This window comes from Thalassophryne amazonica, chromosome 9 (genome assembly GCF_902500255.1).
Source record: "Thalassophryne amazonica chromosome 9, fThaAma1.1, whole genome shotgun sequence".
Lineage (NCBI taxonomy): Eukaryota > Metazoa > Chordata > Actinopteri > Batrachoidiformes > Batrachoididae > Thalassophryne > Thalassophryne amazonica.
The window spans coordinates 92,038,024-92,059,045 of NC_047111.1; the positions used below are offsets into that span (position 1 = coordinate 92,038,024).

General features: G+C 45.6%; 1 long non-coding RNA gene across 1 annotated transcript; it reads left to right on the forward strand.

The window, feature by feature from the left end:
- Window positions 1-1,968: 1,968 nt before the first annotated feature.
- LOC117516602 lies at window positions 1,969-8,457 on the forward strand. Its single transcript, XR_004562481.1, has 3 exons — window positions 1,969-2,183; window positions 5,405-5,408; window positions 8,443-8,457. It is a non-coding gene; the product is annotated as an uncharacterized LOC117516602 (long non-coding RNA).
- Window positions 8,458-21,022: the final 12,565 nt, after the last annotated feature.

Sequence of the window (21,022 nt, forward strand, 5' to 3'; positions counted from 1 at the left end):
CCTGGAGCTGATCAGTGGGTGAGCCTTTGCCATTCTGGTTATTCTTCTATCCATTTTGATGGTTGTTTTCCGTTTTCTTCCACGTATCTCTGTTTTTTTTTTTTTTTGTCCATTTTAAAGCATTGGAGATCATTGTAGATGAACAGCCTATAATTTGTGCACCTGCGTATAAGTTTTCCCCTCTCCAGACAACTTTTTAATCAAACTACGCTGTTCTTCTGACCAATGTCTTGAATGTCCCATTTTCCTCAGGCTTTCAAAGAGAAAAGCATGTTCAACAGGTGCTGGCTTCATCCTTAAATAGGGGACACCTGATTCACACCTGTTTGTTCCACAAAATTGACAAACTCACTGACTGAATGCCACACTACTATTATTGTGAACACCCCCTTTTCTACTGTTTTTTTTACTAATAGCCCAATTTCATAGCCTTAAGAGTGTGCATATCATGAATGCTTGGTCTTGTTGGATTTGTGAGAATCTACTGAATCTACTGGTACCTTGTTTCCCATGTAACAATAACAAATATACTCAAAACCTGGATTAATCTTTTTAGTCTCATAGCACTACTATTATTCTGAACACTACTGTAATTCTTCAGTAAGTATCGTCCCTTAAATCTGGACCATGTCATCGTTTGATTGTAACACCTTTTTTTCCCACTATAGGGAATGTGTGTGTGTGTGTGTGTGTGTGTGTGTGTGTGTGTGTGTGTGTGTGTGTGTGTGTGTGTGTGTGTGTGTGTGTGTGTGTGTGTGTGTGTGAGAGAGAGAGAGAGACACTTTAACATCGAGGCTCGAAACTCATCACTTTTAGTGGGAATATATTTACCTCAATAAGAAACAATAAGAAATATACTCAAAACCTGGATTAATCTTTTTAGTCACATACCACTACTATTATTCTGAACACTACTGTATATATATATATATATATATATATATATATATATATATATATATATATATATATATATATATATATATATATATATATATATATATATATATATATATATATATATATATATATATATATATATATATATATGAGGTCTGTTAGAAAAGTAACGGACCTTTTTATTTTTTTCAAAAACCTGATGGATTTGAATCACGTGTGCTTGCATGAGCCAACCTTGAACCTTCGTGTGCATGCGTGAACTTTTTCACGCCTGTCGATTGCATCATTTCCTGGTAAGCAGCCTTTGTGTGGGACGTGTGCAGTGCGCTCGGCGGATTTTTATTTCAAGGAAAAAGACGGAACGACTGGAGCAGCACCGCATCAAATTTTGCCAGAAACTGGGTGACAGCCAGATGGAAACCATTCGGATGATTCAGACGGCTTTCGGCAACGATGCTTTGGGCATCACACAGATTAAGGAGCGGTACAACCGGTTTAAAGACGTCCACACAACAGTGGAGAGCAAGCCACGCTCCAGTTGGCCATCAACATGCTGAAATGACCAGATCATTTCCAAAGTGAACGCTGTGGTGATGCCGGACCATCATGTGACTGTCCGAGAAATTGCGGAAGAGGTGGACATCAGTACTTTCTCGGTACATTCCACTGTGACAGAAGATTTGGCCATGAAAAGAGCGGCGGTGAAATTCATGCTGCTGCTGACGGCGGCGCAAAAGCGCTTCCGTGTTGGAAGTCTCACAGGACATGCTGTAACATGCCCACCTCTTCCACAATTTCTCGGATAGTCACATGACTGAAAAGTCACCGAAAGCCGTCTGAATCTTCCGAATGATTTCCACCTAGCTGTCGCCCAGTTTCTGCCAAGATTTGATGCGGCGCTGCTCCAGTCGTTCCGTCTTTTTCCTTGAAATGAAAATCCGCCAAGCGCACTGCACACATCCCACACAAAGGCTGCTTACCAGAAAATGATTCAACCGACAGTGTGTGTGTGTGTGTGTGTGTGTGTGTGTGTGTGATGAAGAGAAAAAAGCTATACTGTAAAAGAGAGCAGGTGGAAGGGAAGTAAGGCCAGGAGCATTGGAGGTGGGTTCAAACAGCTGTATCATGGTGTGGATGGGAGGAGAAATGCTGTTGGGTTCATTTCAAAGAAAGAGTATATTCAGAGTGTGTTGAAGGTTAAGGAAGTGTCTGACAAGATGATGAGTGGAAAATTGGAAATTGAAGGGGTGATGATGAATGTCATCAGTGCATATGCCCCACAGGTATGTTGGGAGATGAAGAAGAAGAAGAGTGAGTTAGAAGAGGAGGTGATGATTGTACCCAGGGTTGAAAGAGCGGTGGTTGGCGCAGACCTCAATAGGGATGTTGGTGAAGGGAATAGAAGCAATGAAGTGGAAGGGCAGTTGATAGTAGATTTTGGAAAAAGAATCTAAATTGCATTTGTGAGTACTTGTGAAACTGCCTTGTGTTTGGGTGTAGAGAGTCAGACTCAGAGAGTCAGACTCAGACATGCTTCTGCAGCGCTCTGATCGCTTTCCCTGTCTTATTATGAAATAATGCTGAATTTATGTGGAAATGATTGTTGTACAAAAGCTTCAGATATCTGTCACTGAGATAGATGATGACTGGAGTGCAGTTTTAAACAGAAACGAGGCGATAATTGGAGAATTGCTGCTGACACTCCAAAATGACGCATGCACATTGCGCAGTGAAGGCAGGGGGGACCAGTTTTTAGGCAGGACCGTTCGGTCTGCGACACCGGAAACAGCCTTTCGAATGGGACCACATGCACTCACTGCAATGTTACTTTAAGACTGTAAAATTTACCACGTGGAATGTCCTACATCCCTATGACCACCAAGGATACCCCTCTGTACATGACCCTGAGGCTGACCTCTCAGTGTCGGATTCATTAGGAATGTCAATAAAGAATTTTCCTGTGCGAATCAATAATGCTCTCTACATACAGTGAAGTAATTATTGAGGTTTTCATGTATATGTCCTGAAATAGGCTCCTCACCATGCCTTCTGCACAATGTCAGCTGAGAAAAGGTTGCTGAAATGAAAAGAATGTGTGTGACATCTTTTCTCAAAGAGGAAGGAAAATTTTAATAAACTATAGTGCTACGTGCGAAGCATTTTATCAATAGAACTGATCACGAACAAATTAAATTCAAAATTCTGTATAATGTCATTTTTGTATAAATCTGACATCCATGTATATCCACACAATGTTTTTAGTCACAGAAGAGACAATAACTCCCTTATGAATGCATTATAAAATAGTATTCGAAATACTGCAACTTATTCAAATACAACTATTGATGTGTTCATATTTAGTTTTTATTTTTTAAGATTCACTTTGTTTCATTTTATATTTCTCCCTGTGCAGACTGTTTTGCACACAACCAAAGGGAATTTCTTATCTGTCCAGGCGGCTTGTTTTTGAAACTATGTCTTAGTTTAAACCCATCTAATAACACGTTTGACAGCAGAAACTCTGTTCATAGCATTCCATATGGCGGCTGTCTGTAGCTTTCAAACAATGGTAAAGAAATTGGGGGCAATTTCTTGTTGCAACGGAGTGTTCCAGAAAATAATGGAAGCATGAAGACAACACAAGCTTATTATTAGTTCCACCACACTGAAAAAAGAGAAAACCTAATTAAATGTCTTCAACTTGAAACACACAACTAAATTAAAGCTACAGTGTGTAGAATTTATGGGCATTTACTAGCTGAAATGGAATATAGCATTCATCACCATCCGTTCATTGGGGTACAATTACCTGCAACAACTAATCAGTGTGTTAATTTTTTTTGTTTTATTTATATAGCACCAAATCACAACAGAGTTGCCTCAAAGCGCTTCACACAGGTAAGGTCTAACCTTACCAACCCCCAGAGCAACAGTGGTAAGGAAAAACTCCCTCTGAGGAAGAAACCTCAAGCAGATCAGACTCAAAGAGGTGACCCTCTGCTTGGGCCATGCTACAAACATAAATTACAGAACAATTCACACAACAATTCATGGACAAATATAGAAGAAATGGTATTGGCGCACAGGACAGGAGGGTTGCCAACACAAATACAATTCCCATCTCTGGATGGAGCTGCACCTTAAACAGAGAGAAAAACAGAATCAGACATCAGAAATACAAAAAATACTGTATAATTTGCCAGCATTAAACAACAAGAAAAACAGAGAAATACTAAGGTGATCGCCGGCCACTAGCCCTAAACTTCACTAAAAGACCCAGAATTTAGGTAAAGTTGAGGCCGCGGCCCGCTCCAATTACTATTAAATGATTTAAAAGAGTAAAAAGCGTAAAACAAAACTGTACCAGTATGCTAGCCATATGAAAGGGAAAATAAGTGCGTCTTAACTCTGGACTTGAAAGTCTCCACAGAATCTGACTGTTTTATTGACGCAGGGAGATCATTCCACAGAACAGGGGCAGGATAAGAGAAAGCTCTGTGACCTGCAGACTTCTTATTCACCTTAGGGACACAAAGTAGTCCTGCACCCTGAGAACGTAAAGCCCGGGCCGGTATGTAAGGTTTAATTAGGTCAGCTAGGTAGGGAGGTGCCAGTCCATAAATAATTTTATAGGTTAGTAGCAGAACCTTAAAATCTGTTCTCACTGGGACAGGAAGCCAGTGAAGGGATGCTAAAATGGGTGTAATGTGGTCGAACTTTCTACTTCGTGTCAAAAGTCTGGCTGCAGCATTTTGAACCAATTGGAGACCCCTAATGCTAGACTGCGGTAAACCAGAAAACAGAACATTGCAGTAGTCCAATCTAGAAGAGATAAATGCATGGATCAGGGTCTCAGCATCAGCCATAGACAGGATAGGACGAATCTTCGCTATATTTCACAGGTGGAAGAAAGCAGTCCTAGTAATATTTCTAATGTGGAGGCCAAAGGACAATGAAGGATCAAAAATTACCCCAAGGTTCCTCACTTTGTCAGTGTGATGTATGACACACGAGCAGAGGCTGAGCGTTAACTGGTCAAATTGATGCTGATGTCTCACTGGACCAAGAACCATCATTTCAGTCTTATCAGAGTTTAAAAGTAGGAAGTTTCTAGACATCCAACTTTTCACTGCTGCAAGGCAATCTTCTAAGGATTTTATGTGAACGAGATTACCAGCAGTTATCGGCATGTATAACTGAGTATCATCTGCATAGCAGTGAAAGGTAATCCCAAAACGCCGCAATATGTGCCCAAGGGGTGCTATATAAAGGGAGAAAAGCAGGGGACCTAAGACAGACCCCTGTGGAACCCCAAATTTCATGTCACTAAGGTTAGAGGTAGTGTTACTGTACAAAACACAGTGAGAACGACTGGTCAAGTATGACGTCAGCCATGCAAGGGCACTCCCAGTAATCCCAAAGTGATTTTCCAGCCTATCAAGTAGAATATGATGATCCACTGTATCAAATGCAGCACTGAGATCTAACAGCAACAGAACCGTAGTGGTGTCCGAATCCATTGTAAGCAGAAGATCATTCACCACTTTAGTGAGAGCCGTCTCTGTGGAATGATATTTTCTAAAAGCAGACTGCAGTGGCTCAAAGAGATTATTCTCAGTAAGATAGTCTACGAGCTGCCGTGACACCACTTTTTCCAGAAATTTAGAGAAAAATGAGAGATTTGATATCGGCTGATAGTTTGTCAATACACTAGGGTCAAGATTAGGTTTCTTAAGTAATGGTTTAATCGCTGCAGATTTGAAACATTTAGGAACAGATCCAGAAGTTAAAGAAAGATTAATAGTTTCCAGCACAGTCGGCCCAAAAGTGGGCCACAGGTCCTTAAACAGTTTTGTTGGTATAGGATCAAATAAACAGGTTGTGCTTTTTGTTGACATTACAAGTTTTGTCAGCATGCCTAGTGAGATACTGTCAAATTCTGTAAATCTAGGTAATACCTCAGTAGTGGCGCCCACATCAATAACAGGGTGTAGTCGCTGGATTAAGGCATGCCGGGATATGTTTAACCTGATGTCTTCTATTTTCTTCCCAAAGTAATCCAGGAAATCTTGTGCTATAAAAGGAGAGCGAACTACAGGTGGTTGTCCATGCATAAGTGTTGCCACCGTGTCGAACAAGAATTTTGAGTTATGCTTGTTTTTGTTGATCAAATCAGAGTAGTAAGTCCGCTTTGTAGCCAATAATGCATACTTATAGTCTAAGATAGCATCACGCCACGCAAGGTGAAGTACTTCTAATTTTGAACAACGCCATTTCTGTACTAGACCTCTTGCTTTATGCTTGAGGTCACACAGATAATCATTGAACCAAGGTGACTGTGATTTGGGGGAGCGCGGTTTTATCACAGGTGGTGCAATCATGTCGAGTGTAGTTTTGAGCACTGAGTTTAAACTATCCACAAGTCTGTCTACTGACTGGGTATTTGTCAAATGGGAAGCTAAGACATCAGGCAGTCTAGCTTCAAGTTCAGTCTTAGCTGAGGAGTTGATGCATCGCCGTAATGATATATAAGGTTGTTGTTCCACTAAACACGGCAGCGAAACTGTAAACTTAATAAGTGAGTGATTAGACACCACTGATGTAAAAGGCATGATGTCAATATTCGTGACAGCAATACCATGTGCGAGAACCAGATCAGGGTATTTCCACTAATGTGTGTTGAATCCCGAATGCATTGCCGAAATCCTAATGCATCCACAATTTCCATAAATGATTTGCAGAGGGGATCAGAAGGCTTATTTATATGAATGTTAAAGTCACCAATGATCAGAATGTTATCTACACTAGTTGACAAGTTAGAGATGAACGCGCCAAATTCATCTAAGAATTCAGAATATGGGCCAGGAGGCCTATATACAGTGACAAAGTAATACGACTGATTTTTATTCTTCTGACCTTGGCAATGTGTAATATCCTGAGCAGAGCGGAGAATCAGATGCTCAAACAAGTGATATTTGTAACCCCCAACAGCTAATAAGCTAAACCTAGATTTATAAATAAGAGCAACACCCCCGCCTTGCTTCGCATCACGAGGGACGTGACTAAATGTATATGCTGGTGGGCAGGCCTCATTTAAGGGGAGGACAGCTGTAGGTTTAAGCCAGGTTTCACATAGCCCAATCATATCTAAATGATGATCAATAATTAGATCATTGATCAACAATGATTTTGAGGACAGTGATCTTATGTTAATGAGACCCAGTCTAAGGACCCCAGTGGGGTTGACAGTTGAACTAGTTGGGTTTAGGGATGGTTCCAGAGTAGCATATATAAGATGCCTAGAAGTAGGTTTAGGTTTAAGACATTCCACGCGCTTTGTAGGGTAGGTAGGGTAGGATAGGGTAGCAGACACAAAATCTTTGCTATTGCTGGAACAAACACTGGGCCATCCGCAATTTCAACATCATCCAATATAGTAATGGTATTAAGTTTGGAAAGCATATCCCTCTATGATTTTTTTTGTTATCAACTGTTTATTGATTTTTTACATATATAAAATTCGATGAAAAATGGAACAACATTTTTAAACCGGTCCAGGGCAAGAGAAGCAAAAAGATGAAGGTAGACGAATGTACATCTGTGTATATGATAATTATTCATTCAGATTAGTAGAGTCACCTCATGGTCCCAAGTAGATGTTATAATAAGGCTTTTTCCAGGTCAGACACAGTTTGGTTCCACAGGTTGATAGTTCCCTCCTTGGCATTGTGGATTCTTGCAGTAGACAATTCTAGATAAGCAATGTCAATAAAAGTTAGAACCCATTGACGGTGAGAAAGACAATGGGGGAAAGACAATGTTTCCATCTACCAGCAATCATTTTTTTGGCAGCTGTCAAACCAGCAAGGAGAATTTTTTCCTGATCTTTCCGCAAACCTGTAGTGTACAAGGAATATTACATGAAAGTAACATAGATAAGGTATTGCATATAACACTCCAAAAAAGAGAAACACCTGGGCATTCCCACACCATGTGAAAATAAGTGCCTAATGCATTTGTGTGGCACAATGTACAATTAAGGTTTCATGTTGAAGAGCCTTCGGGGTGTCATATAGGTTCTGTGGATAAAGTTCAAATGTATTTGCTGATGGTCTGGATTCTTAGATGAGCAAAGCACTGAGTTTCATATTGTTTGTTGTGTGTGGGCCGCCAGAAGAGGAGGTACTGCTGGCCCACCACCAGTGGGCGCCCTGCCTGAAGTGCGGGCTTCAGGCACGAGAGGGCGCTGCCGCCACAGACACAGCCGGGGGTGACAGCTGTCACTCATTATCTCTTGACAGCTGTCACCCATCTACTCAACATCATCTCACTCCATAAAGACCAGACGTCATCTCCACCTCGTTGCCGAGATATCGTACTTCATTGGAGGTAATATCCTCAGCCGTTTGTGTGGTACAATATAATTTGTATATTGTGAGTGTTTGCAGGAGTACCGGTACCTCTGTCGGTGGAAGCTGAGAGAGTGCTGGATGGCACTCTTTTCCCCTGAGGAATCACTGCGGTACTCTGCAACATATTGAGTGAGAGGTGGAGGTGGCATTCCCACCGTTGTTGTTATGGGGTGTACACACACCCACACTTGACTGTCTTTGTTCTCGCCAGCAGTACCAGATCCGACAGTCGGGGACGGTGATCACCTGGGAATTCGGGACTTGGCGGCTCCAGTATTCACCAGGTTCGGTGGCGGCGGAAATCGTGTGGTTCCGGCTCTTCTCAGGACAGACGTCTTCTATCCTCGAGCCTGCCCACACGTCACCTTTGTGGATTGACTGTAATCATATTCTAAGATTGTCTGTATGTTCGTTGTGCTCCTTCACAACATTAAATTGTTAATTTTTGGCTCATCTATTGACCGTTCATTTGCGCCCCCTGTTGTGGGTCCGTGTCACTACACTTTCACAACAGGATATCTCGGCCAGCGTCATGGACTCCGAGGGGCGTCACCCGGCTGTTGAACGACCAATGGGAGAGCAGGGAGCGCAGGCGTCTGCAGGAGGCGTGATTGGTGAGCTGCAGCACATTCTCACCGCCTTTACGGCTCGGTTGGATCAAATGACCGAGCAAAACATCCTCCTGAACCGCAGGGTGGAGGCTCTCTCCGCGCAGGTGGCGGCGTGCGCTCAGGGCGCTGCTGCAGCTCCTCCTCCTGCCGACCGTGTGCAGGATATGAACGTTCCAGTGATGGTTCAACAACCCCTCCCACCATCCCCTGAAGCATACATAAGCCCTCCTGAGCCGTACGGAGGTTGTGTGGAGACGTGCGCGGACTTTCTCATGCAGTGTTCGCTCGTCTTCGCACAACGTCCCGTCATGTACGCGTCAGACGCTAATAAAATAGCTTATGTGATTGCTCTGCTTCGGGGTAAGGCACGCGCCTGGGCTATGGCGCTCTGGGAACAGAACTCACGGTTGTTATCAGCATACACTGGGTTTGTGGGGGAGCTCAGAACAGTGTTTGATCACCCTAACAGAGGAGAGACCGCTTCAACAATGCTGCTGTCAATGCGACAGGGGCGCCGGTGCGCAGCCGAATATGCAGTCGACTTCCGCATCGCGGCTGCGAGGTCCGGAACCGCGGGATTTAGATGGGCTTTTCGATCTCGTTATACGGTTAGACAATCGGTTGGAGGAACGCCGTCGGGAGCGAGGCATTCGGGTTCGAAAAGGGGCCGCCCTCCCCACGCTCCACAGCCGCAGCGCTCCGTGGGGCAACAGCTCCCCCTGCTGGCGTTGTTAGGGAAATGCACAGGGCCAAAATGAGGAGGCTGGTCCGCGGGGAGTGTTTTCTCTGCAGCTCAAAGGAACACACACAGAAAAACTGCCCCAAACGGCCACAACAACAACCGCCCTCAGAGACTGGGCTAAGGGGGGGGCCAAAACATTCACGTGGGACACACACAGATTGCCACACGACTCCCAGTCACAATCCTGAGCGGGGATTTAACCCTTCAAGCCCCAGCACTGGTGGACACGGGGTCAGAAGGGAATTTGCTAGACAGCAGATGGGCAAGGGAGGTAGGGCTCCCTCTGGTGGTGCTTCCTTCGCCATTGCAGGTGCGGGCACTAGATGGCACCCTCCTCCCTTTAATCACTCACAAGACACAACCAGTAACTCTGGTGGTGTCTGGAAACCATCGGGAGGAGATTGAGTTTTTTGTAACTCCTTCTACCGCCCGCGTGATTTTGGGCTTCCCTTGGATGTTGAAGCACAATCCCCGGATTGATTGGCCGTCTGGGGTGGTGGTTCAGTGGAGCGAAACCTGCCATCGGGTGTGTTTAGGATCCTCGGTTCCTCCTGGTTTACAGGCTAAGGAGGAGGTCAAAGACCCGCCCAATCTGACGGCAGTGCCGGTTGAGTACCACGATCTTGCTGACGTCTTCAGCAAGGATCTGGCACTCACCCTTCCCCCGCACCGTCCGTACGATTGTGCCATTGTTTTGGTTCCAGACGCTGAGTTCCCATCCAGTAGGCTGTACAACCTCTCACGACCTGAGCGCGAATCAATGGAGACCTACATCTGGGACTCATTAGCTGCCGGGCTGATCCGGAACTCCACCTCCCCGATGGGGGCAGGTTTCTTTTTTGTGGGCAAGAAAGATGGTGGACTCCGTCCATGCATTGATTACAGGGGGCTGAATGAGATTACGGTTCGCAACCGATACCCGTTGCCATTGTTGGATTCCGTGTTCACCCCCCTGCATGGAGCCAAAATCTTTACTAAGCTGGATCTTAGAAATGCGTATCACCTGGTTCGGATCCGGAAGGGAGACGAATGGAAGACGGCATTTAACACCCCGTTAGGTCACTTTGAGTACCTGGTCATGCCGTTCAGCCTCACCAACGCCCCCGCGACGTTCCAAGCCTTGGTTAACGGCGTCTTGCGGGACTTCCTGCACCGATTCGTCTTCGTATATCTGGACGATATTCTCATCTTTTCTCCGGATCCTGAGACCCATGTCCAGCATGTACGTCAGGTCCTGCAGCGGTTGTTAGAGAACCGACTGTTTGTGAAGGGCGAGAAGTACGAGTTTCACCGCACGTCTTTGTCCTTCCTGGGGTTTATCATCTCCTCTAACTCCGTCGCCCCTGATCCGGCCAAGGTTGCGGCGGCGAGAGATTGGCCCCAACCAACAAGCCGTAGGAAGCTGCAACAGTTCCTTGGCTTCGCTAATTTCTATAGGAGGTTCATTAAGGGCTACAGTCAGGTAGTTAGCCCCCTGACAGCCCTGACCTCTCCAAAAGTCCCCTTCACCTGGTCGGATCGGTGCGAAGCCGCGTTCAAGGAGTTGAAATGACGGTTCTCTACTGTGCCAGTTTTGGTGCAGCCCGACCCTAGCCGCCAGTTCGTGGTTGAAGTGGACGCCTCTGACTCAGGGATAGGAGCCGTGCTATCCCAGAGCGGAGAGACTGATAAGGTTCTTCACCCGTGTGCCTACTTTTCAAGCAGGTTGACCCCGGCTGAACGGAACTATGACATCGGCAATCGAGAACTCCTTGCGGTGAAAGAGGCTCTTGAGGAGTGGAGACACCTGTTGGAGGGAGCGTCTGTGCCGTTCACGGTTTTCACTGACCATCGGAACCTGGAGTATATCAGGACCGGCTGAGCCCCAGGCAAGCCCGCTGGTCACTGTTCTTCGGGCGTTTTGACTTCCGGATCACCTATCGCCCCGGGACGAAGAACCAGAGGTCGGATGCCTTGTCCCGGGTACACGAAGAGGAGGTCAAAACTGCACTGTCGGATCCACCAGAGCCCATCCTGCCTGAGTCCACTATCGTGGCCACCCTCACCTGGGACGTGGAGAAGATCGTCCGGGAGGCCCTGGCACGGAGCCCGGACCCAGGAACAGGTCCGAAGAACCAGTTGTACGTCCCACCAGAGGCCAGAGCTGCAGTCTTGGACTTCTGTCACGGTTCCAAGCTCTCCTGTCATCCAGGGGTGCGAAGGACCGTGGCAGTTGTCCGGCAGCGCTTCTGGTGGGCGTCTATGGAGCCCGACGTCCGGGAGTACATCCAGGCCTGCACCACCTGTGCCAGGGGCAAGGCAGACCATAAAAGGTCCCAAGGACTTCTCCAGCCGTTACCTGTGCCTCATCGCCCCTGATCCCACATCGGCCTGGATTTCGTCACGGGCCTCCCACCGTCCCAGGGCAACACCACCATCTTCACGATAGTGGACCGATTCTCCAAGGCGGCCCACTTCGTGGCCCTCCCGAAGCTCCCAACAGCCCAGGAGACAGCAGACCTCCTGGTCCACCACGTCGTCCGTCTGCATGGGATACCCACCGACATCGTCTCAGATCGTGGTCCCCAGTTCTCCTCACACGTTTGGAGGAGCTTCTGCCGGGAACTGGGGGCTACTGTGAGCCTCTCGTCCGGGTATCATCCGCAGACCAATGGACAAGCAGAACGGGCCAATCAGGAGTTGGAGCAAGCTCTACGCTGTGTGACGTCCGCACACCCGACGGCCTGGAGTAAACATCTGGCCTGGATCGAGTATGCGCATAACAGCCAGGTGTCCTCTGCCACCGGCCTCTCCCCATTTGAGGTGTGTTTGGGGTATCAGCCCCTGTTGTTTCCCGTGGTGGAGGGAGAGGTCGGTGTGCCCTCAGTCCAGGCCCACCTGCGGAAGTGCCGTCGGGTGTGGCGCTTCGCCCATTCTGCCTTGTTGAAGGCCCGGACGAGGGCGAAGACCCATGCAGACCGCCGGCGATCCCCGGCCCCTGCTTACCAGCCCGGGCAGGAGGTGTGGCTTTCCACCAAGGACATCCCCCTCCAGGTGGACTCCCCGAAACTTCAGGACAGATATATCCTCAAGATCCTCATAGTCCTCAGTACTGCCTCAGTGAAGCTCCAACTCCCGGCTTCACTGCGGATCCATCCAGTTTTTCACGTGTCACGAATCAAACCTCACCACACCTCACCCCTCTGTGCTCCCGGACCGGCGCCGCCTCCTGCTCGGATCATCGACGGGGAGCCGGCTTGGACGGTGCGCCGGCTCCTGGACCTCCGTCGGATGGGCCGGGGGTTCCAGTACTTGGTGGACTGGGAGGGGTATGGACCCGAAGAACGCTCCTGGGTGAAGAGGAGCTTCATCCTGGATCCGGCCCTCCTGGCCGACTTCTACCTCTGTCACCCGAACAAGCCTGGCACCCATTGAGGGGGGGGTCCTCTTGTGTGTGGGCCACCAGAAGAGGAGGTACTGCTGGCCCACAACCAGTGGGCGCCCTGCCTGAAGTGCGGGCTTCAGGCACCAGAGGGCGCTGCCGCCACGGACACAGCCGGGGGTGACAGCTGTCACTCATTATCTCTTGACAGCTGTCACCCATCTACTCAACATCATCTCACTCCATAAAGACCAGACGTCATCTCCACCTTGTTGCCGAGATATCGTACTTCATTGGAGGTAATATCCTCAGCCGTTTGTGTGGTACAATATAATTTGTATATTGTGAGTGTTTGCAGGAGTACCGGTACCTCTGTCGGTGGAAGCTGAGAGAGTGCTGGACGGCACTCTTTTCCCCTGAGGAATCACTGCGGTACTCTGCAACATATTGAGTGAGAGGTGGAGGTGGCATTCCCACCGTTGTTGTTACGGGGTGTACACACACCCACACTTGACTGTCTTTGTTCTCGCCAGCAGTACCAGATCCGACAGTCGGGGCAGTGCTCACCTGGGAATTCGGGACTTGGCGGCTCCAGTATTCACCAGGTTCGGTGGCGGCGGAAATCGTGTGGTTCCCGCTCTTCTCAGGACAGACGTCTTCTATCCTCGAGCCTGCCCACACGTCACCTAGGCTGGACTATTGTAATTCATTATTATCAGGTTGTCCTAAAAGTTCCCTAAAAAGCCTTCAGTTAATTCAAAATGCTGCAGCTAGAGTACTGACGGGGACTAGAAGGAGAGAGCATATCTCACCCATATTGGCCTCTCTTCATTGGCTTCCTGTTAATTCTAGAATAGAATTTAAAATTCTTCTTCTTACTTATAAGGTTTTGAATAATCAGGTCCCATCTTATCTTAGGGACCTCGTAGTACCATATCACCCCAATAGAGCGCTTCGATCTAAGACTGCAGGCTTACTTGTAGTTCCTAGGGTTTGTAAGAGTAGAATGGGAGGCAGAGCCTTCAGCTTTCAGGCTCCTCTCCTGTGGAACCAGCTCCCAATTCAGATCAGGGAGACAGACACCCTCTCTACTTTTAAGATTAGGCTTAAAACTTTCCTTTTTGCTAAAGCTTATAGTTAGGGCTGGATCAGGTGACCCTGAACCATCCCTTAGTTATGCTGCTATAGACGTAGACTGCTGGGGGGTTCCCATGATGCACTGTTTCTTTCTCTTTTTGCTCTGTATGCACCACTCTGCATTTAATCATTAGTGATCAATCTCTGCTCCCCTCCACAGCATGTCTTTTTCCTGGTTCTCTCCCTCAGCCCCAACCAGTCCCAGCAGAAGACTGCCCCTCCCTGAGCCTGGTTCTGCTGGAGGTTTCTACCTGTTAAAAGGGAGTTTTTCCTTCCTACTGTAGCCAAGTGCTTGCTCACAGGGGGTCGTTTTGACCGTTGGGGTTTTACATAATTATTGTATGGCCTTGCCTTACAATATAAAGCGCCTTGGGGCAACTGTTTGTTGTGATTTGGCGCTATATAAAAAAAAATTGATTGATTGATTGATTGGATTGACTGTAATCATATTCTGAGATTGTCTGTATGTTCGTTGTGCTCCTTCACAACATTAAATTGTTAATTTTTGGCTTATCTATTGACCGTTCATTTGCGCCCCCTGTTGTGGGTCCGTGTCACTACACTTTCACAACATTGTTTCCCAGTTGAAATCCAGAGGTAATTTGGGGATATCATTCCTCAAAGTAGGATCTAGTTGTAATGGAACGAAAGACTCCTCCAGAAGATGATTGTACAGTTTGGAGATAATACCTTTTGATATACCAGATCTATCCACAAATTTCAACAAAGGATGAACATGGAGACTGCCATGGTACTCCATACGTTTTCATAGCAGTTCTCAACTGTAGGTAAAAAAAAAAGAATGAGGAACGATGTATATTGAACCGGGTGCACAGATCTTCAAATGACAGAAGGCCCTTACGATCAAACATATCACCAAAAGAGTGTATGCCTTTATCATACCAGTGTTTACCTTGCGCTTGTTTTATGGGACATTTATTAATAAGAATAGCTTCATTGTTAAAAATTGGAGAATGTAAATTCCACTTTATTCTTACTCCACACGCTTTTTCAGCAGAGCGCCAAACTGCGATGCAATGTGATAATAGAGGACCAAATCGTGTATAGCACTTATTAGGGGGAACATTTCCAAATAATAATTCAGGTAAGTCTAGTGGATGAGCAAGAGATTCATCTAATGATCGCCACGCCACATCCAAAGAGGTGTCATACCAGGCTTCTAGAGGTCGCAGTACAAAGGCCCAGTGGTATAGTCTGAAATTTGGTAATGACATGCCTCCTGCTGCTCTGTTACGTTGGACTGTGGAAAATTTAATGCGAGGTCGCTTCCCATTCCAGATAAATGTACTGACAGCTTTATGAAGCCTATTCCAATAATGAGGTGGAGGTGGTAACGGGATCATGAAGCTAAGAAAATTTATACGTGGCAGTACATTTTAATTATTGAAATACGTGAACGAAAGGAATTTGGCAACGACGACCATCTTTCTAGATTACTTAAGATTTTGGATAGGGCACCTTCATAGTTTGTTCTTACAATGGTATATAAGGATGAACAGATCTCAATTCCAATATACTTAAATTCCCTTACAACAGGGACAGTGGCAGGCAAGGTGCAATTTCTCATAGTCTCATTAAGTGGCAAAAAGGTGGATTTATCCCAGTTAATTCTGTAGCCTGAAATATTATTGAAAGAGCTAAATATTGAAAGCAGATTGGGGATTGATTGAGCATTTCCTATATATAGCAGAACATCATCTGCATATAAAGAAATGTGATGTTTTGTGCCATTAAGGACAATTGGAGCAATATTATCAGATAAACGAATGGTTTGAGCCAGAGGTTCCAATGAGAGCACAAATAGAAGTGGGCTTAACGGACAGCCTTGTCTGGAGCCCCTGGCTACACAAAACGATGATGAACATATTTTACCAGTTAGCACCATTGCTGAAGGCTCATTATATAGTACTTGAACCATTTTTATGAAGTCAGGCCCCAGACCAAAAGCGCGTAGCGCAGACCAAAGGTAGCGCCATTCTAAGCGGTCAAAAGCCTTCACTGCATCGAGTGAAAAAACACCAAATGGCTGTTGGGTTGTTGTGGCACCATGTATTTTATGTGCAGTAGTCTCCTAAGGTTGTCTGAGGCATTACGTGATTTAATGAAGCCTGTTTGATCGCAGTTGACCAATTTGGTCATTAAAGGTTGGAGCCTACGGACTAACACTTTGGCAAAATTTTTTAAATCAGAGTTGAGAAGGGAGAGAGGCCTATAGTTGGAGCATTCCTGCGGGTCCTGATCTTTTTTTTTAACAATACTGATATCAATGCAATATTTACATCTCTTGAAAAGGATCCAAATTCCAAAGCAGCTTGAACCATATCAAACATTAAAGGTCCGAGATGGTCCCAAAAAGTTACATAAAGCTCTGGTGGTATACCATCGAGGCCAGGCGATTTTCGCTTACGCATATCTGACACAGCCTCTTTCAGTTCAATTAATGTAATAGGTTGGTTGAGCTTACGCAGGTCTTCATTATTTAATCTAGGTAATTTGGCATTTTCAAGAAAGTTATTGCATGTTTGTTCATTGTGTAGTACTTCAGAGCTATATAACTTAGAATAAAAGGAGGGAAAGACAGAGTTAATACCTAAAGGTTCCACTAAAATTTGCCCATCATTGTCCCTGATGGATGAGATGTCAGAGAACTGCTCAACTGCCCTAAGTCTGAGAGCAAGTAGGTGACATGGCCTTGGCCCATTAAAGTAGTAATTTTGCCTGGTTTTATGTATTAAAAATTCTGCTTGGTGTTTGAGAATATCATTAATTTCTTTTTTAATCAAATCATGTTGGATAGTAATGTCATCATCATAACTTTGCTGCAATAAATTATCAAAAACTTTAAGTTTACGTTGTAAAATATGCAATCTAGCTGTTCTAGATCTTTTAACCTGACAGGCATAACGAATTGAATTATTGCGGATGAAACCTTTAATGGAATCCCACAAAATTCTGGGGTCAGCAACAGAGCCCTTATTTATAGCAACAAATTCACACAATTCAACTATAAACTGTTGTTTAAAAATATCACTTTGCAGTAGAGTAGTATTAAAGCACCAGCGTGGAGCACGTGGAGGGCATGATGTTAAAATGGCACTAGCAATTAAAGCTTTGTGATCGGATAAAGCAATCGGACTATGAAAAACTGCGGAAATATTTTCAAAGCAGCACGGAGAAGTAAATAAATAATCAATTGAATGATTTATGTCTAGCTGACCTATGAGTATAGTCCCTAGTGCCAGGGTTCATCATGCGCCAAAGATCTACCAACCCAGTATCAGTATACTATTGCTTGAGTGCCTCTGATGCACGTTTCTGATTTAGATTTTGAGAAAGACCCGATCGATCAAGAAAAGGATCAGCCACTGCATTAAAATCTCCAGCTACCACAAATTTGAAATTTGGTAATTCAAGCATTATTTTGGTTAAACATTCATACAATACTTTATCATAATTGTTAGGTGCGTATACAGAAATAAAAGCCAAATTTGTCCTTTCAATATGCAATTTTGCAATGGCGAGTCTTCCTTTATTATCAAATCAAATCAAATCAATTTTATTTATATAGCGCCAAACCACAACAAACAGTCGCCCCAAGGCACTTCACATTGTAAGGCAAGGCCATACAATAATTACGGAAAAACCCCAACGGTCAAAACGACCCCCTGTGAGCAAGCACTTGGCGACAGTGGGAAGGAAAAACTCCCTTTTAACAGGAAGAAAACTCCAGCAGAACCAGGCTCAGGGAGGGGCAGTCTTCTGCTGGGACTGGTTGGGGAGAGAACCAGGAAAAAGACATGCTGTGGAGGGGAGCAGAGATCAATCACTAATGATTAAATGCAGAGTGGTGCATACAGAGCAAAAAGAGAAAGAAACACTCAGTGCATCATGGGAACCCCCCAGCAGTCTAAGTCTATAGCAGCATAACTAAGGGATGGTTCAGGGTCACCTGATCCAGCCCTAACTATAAGCTTTAGCAAAAAGGAAAGTTTTAAGCCTAATCTTAAAAGTAGAGAGGGTGTCTGTCTCCCTGATCTGAATTGGGAGCTGGTTCCACAGGAGAGGAGCCTGAAAGCTGAAATTATCAGACCAACAATCTAAAAGTCTAAACTGTAGGTTTCGACGGCAGATGACAGCCACACCTTTGGATTTATTGGAGGCGGAGGAAAATGCTATAACCTTATAAAATTTATTTGCTAATCGATTGATGTCAGATTTCAATAAGTGGGTCTCTTGGAGCATAGCGATCTGGATACCGTTACTACGAAAATAGTTTAAAATGGCCACTCTTTTTACTGGGTTATTTAGACCCCCAACATTGAGAGTTAGTATTTTCAAATTAGTGGTATTTGACATTTAATTGAAAAATAAAAACACCTGAGCACAGATTATACATCATACAAGCACTGCCCTGGACCTGGACAAGGAACTCAACCTGAACAAGAAAAACTAGAACATTACTAAAATACAAACTGAAGATGAGGAGAAGATAAGGCTCAACCATATCAAACACTCCTATGGAATATGAAAAAAATGCCCTCTATATTCTAGGCTGCGCAGAAAAGAAATAAATAAATAAAAGAGGAAAGGTTCTCAAATCTACCTAAAGTCCCCCTCCCTGTCTGTCATGAGCATAGGCATAAAAATTATGTTCTTCAAAAAATAGGTAATTATGAAAAATTAAATGAAAAAGGACAAATGTTCCAGAAATAGATAACATTCCTGCTTAACATGACAAATTTACACATAGAATATTAACATCTTATGTTACGAGAGTCAGTTAACACTCACCACCGCACTTTTGTTCATTAAATAACTCTACTTGTCCTCGTGGGACGCAGCGTTCCCAAGGAAAGCTCTGGCCCGTTTGGGCTCTGTAAAAGATTTCTTTATCCCGTTCATTTCAAAAGACAAGACTGCAGGGAAGGCCATGCGAAATCTAATATTTTGCTTTTTGAGATCTGTGCAGACATTGTTGAAGCGTCTCCTGGCGAGTCGGACCGCTGGTGGGATGTCAGGCACTATGCGGAGAGGTCGATCCTCATGCTGCAAATTCCCCGCGCATTTAGCTGCAGACAATACCGTGGTAACGTGCCTGGGGCGATGAAACTTGATAATGACGAGGCGAGGGCGGCCGTCAGCAGCAGGTGGACCAGATGTGCGGTGAGCACGGTCAATGGAGATGTCAGAGACGGGTAACTGCAGAAGTGTGGGGATAAACTTTTCAAAAAATAAAATGGGGTTAGACCCTTCCGCAGACTCTCTCAGGTTCAAAATGCGAATATTATCCCTCCTTGAACGAGTCTGGAGATCCAAAACGTGCGAAGCTAGCTCTGAATTGGACTTGATCAGCTCATTCACTCTGGCTTTCAGCGGCGCCATGTCATCCTCTAGTGCGGCGATGCGGCTCTCTGCCTCGGCTTGACGTACCCCGATAGAGTCACATGAGGCTGCTACTTCGTCAATGCGTTTAATAACGTCGTTGATTTTACCATCAAGAGATAACTCCAGCCTAGCAATAGACCGATCTATGGCTGTCTGAGAACGTTTTGCTTCTGCTGCAGTCGTTTCAGAGATGTGTTGTAGCAATGTCCCGCTAACAGGCTCGATAGCGTTAGCAGCGGGGCTAGCATTTGTCGGTTCCTCCGGAAAATCTTCCGTGAAGTCCCGGGGTGGATCAGTCCGTAGTTGTTTTTGGGTCTTCGGCATTATATAAGCATTATGGGTTGATTTTTAGCCCAAAAAGATGTGATAAAGATGGACACGGCTATATTTTCAGGATACAGACAGGGAGCAGACCAAAACACTATTTAACACGTCGCCGCCATCTTGAGAACCCCCCATCCCTCTATGATTTTTATGGATACGACTACGGAAGAAAGCCACAGTCTCAACTTGTTGAAATTCCCTCCCTGGCAAATAAACTGCACTATCACCATAGTGGATTTTCTGCACTAAATTCCCCACTAAGCTAATGGATTCCACACCCACATTTGTCATAAGCCTTGCAGGGTCTCTAATCACCTGCTTCGTGGCCTGCTGTAGATTCCTAATGTTACCCTCCCTGTAGAGCTCTATCTGTGTTCCCAGACAAGATGGCGGTGCCTTCCCCAGTAGGGTGGAGGCCATCCGGCATCAGCAAGCCACGGCGGCCCCAGAACGAAGGCCAGTTATCAATAACGCTAAAGCCTTGCTTTCTACAAAACTGCGCCAGCCACCTATTTAACGATGTCAGCCTGCTAAACGCCTCATCAGTACCCCGGGAGGGGAGGGGACCACAGACTATTAATCGATGCCGACACATCTTTCTGGCAAGGTCACAAGTCCTCTCTATGTCCATTTTTGTGATCTCTGAGTGCTTCGTCCTGATATCATTGGTGCCAATGTGAATAACTATGTGACTATATCTCATGTCATGTTCCTTCGTCTGTCTTCCCTTCTGCAGCGTCAGCACCCTAAGATGAGATGCAATGTCAGGAGCTCTGGCCCCAGGAATACATTTAACATCAGCCGGCGTCTGTAACCTGACTTTGCGGGTGATAGAATCCCCTATCACTAAAGTCCGGTGTTTCGGCCTGGAGACAGGAGTGGAAGTCACTTGTGGGCTCAGAGAATTCACATCTGGCAAATCCAAGGGGGAGAACTGATTCACAGTTCGCACTGGCGAGTGTGATCGGGGTGCCACAACAGGGCACCAAGCCCTACGGGGCTTTCTCCGCTTAGCCACAGTCCGAAAGCCGTCCTCCACAGCCGGCGTTTCTAAGCTGATGCTAATGGGCTCAACACAGCCGGCCCAACACTAACCTCATCTGGAGTGCCCGTAACATCTAACTCCACT